This window comes from Sinocyclocheilus grahami, unplaced genomic scaffold, assembly GCF_001515645.1.
Source record: "Sinocyclocheilus grahami isolate Dianchi unplaced genomic scaffold, SAMN03320097.WGS_v1.1 scaffold979.1, whole genome shotgun sequence".
In the NCBI taxonomy this organism is placed as follows: Eukaryota; Metazoa; Chordata; class Actinopteri; order Cypriniformes; family Cyprinidae; genus Sinocyclocheilus; species Sinocyclocheilus grahami.
Window position 1 is genome coordinate 96,829 of NW_015506158.1, and position 1,319 is coordinate 98,147.

Consider the following 1,319-nt stretch of genomic DNA (forward strand, 5'->3'; position numbering starts at 1 on the left):
TTATTTTAAGCATCTTAGAACACCATGCAAATACCATACGAAAACCTAGTAAGCAAAAAGCACCATGGTACGACCATCCCTGTACCACGGTGCTGCCACACTAAGTATCAATAGAAAAAAATAATCATTACCTCTGTAAGAAAGTGATTTGCAATGGTTTTCCGATACTGTACCATGATACTACTATGTTTTATTGCCAGTGCTGCTTTATTTCTTTACATATATCGGAGTACCATATCAAATACACCATGGTATTATTTCCGTCACTGTGCCATAGTACTCCTACACTCCTTTCCAGTAAGTACTAATAAAAAACAATCATGACCTCAGCAAAAATTCCTTACATACATTAAATTACCATGCAAATACAAAGGCACATGGACATGGTAATCCTTTCAAAGTACCATGGTAATACCATCACTGCACCATAGTACCTGACTTTCTTGTATTAAACAACTGTGACCTCAGCAAAAATAAATAGATAAAACATTTACAGTGTTTCTGGATACTGTGCCATGGTACTACCATATTTATTATATCAATCATACTATGATATTTCCTTACATTTATTGGAGTACAATGCAAATACCATGGTACACACGTTTAAATAATTCAGTACCACACACACACACGCGCGCGCGCATTCATACATCTCTCTCTCTCTCTCTATATATATATATATATAATATACTATCAATACAAAGCAATCATGACTTCAGCACAATTTACAATGGTTTCCGAATACTGTACCATGGTACTATTGAAAGTACCGTGGTATTTCTTTACATGCATTGAAGTAACATGCAAGTGCCATTGTATTTCAGAACCATTAAAACCCAGAACCACAGTATTACGATGCCATCACTGTAGGCTGCCACCTCAGTACTTTTAACAACGCTCGTTCTAGTATAAAACAAACAATTAAAGCAATTCTTTCAGGCATGAGAGTAACATCGCGAATGTTGAATGTTGAATAATGAATGTTGTGCAGGTGACAGAAACGCACCTGTGTTTCCTCGCGAGCGCCGAGCTGAGGAACCCATCGCTCCGCGCGCAGGAACTGTTCAGATCGGTTCGGTTCGGTTCTACTGTCTGTCGTGTCTCCTCTCGAAGTGTCGGTTCCTCCTGAAGAAGAGCAGAAGTCAATCACATCACTCCTCGAGGAAACGAGCGGAGCTGCTGCTTCTCCACACGCGCTGAACGCGAGACTGACGATCACAGCGCGGAGTTCACTGACTGTGTGTGTGTGTGTGTGTGTGTGTGAGTGAGAGTGAGTGAGTGAGTGAGTGAGTGTGTGTGTGTGTGTGTGTGTGTGTGTG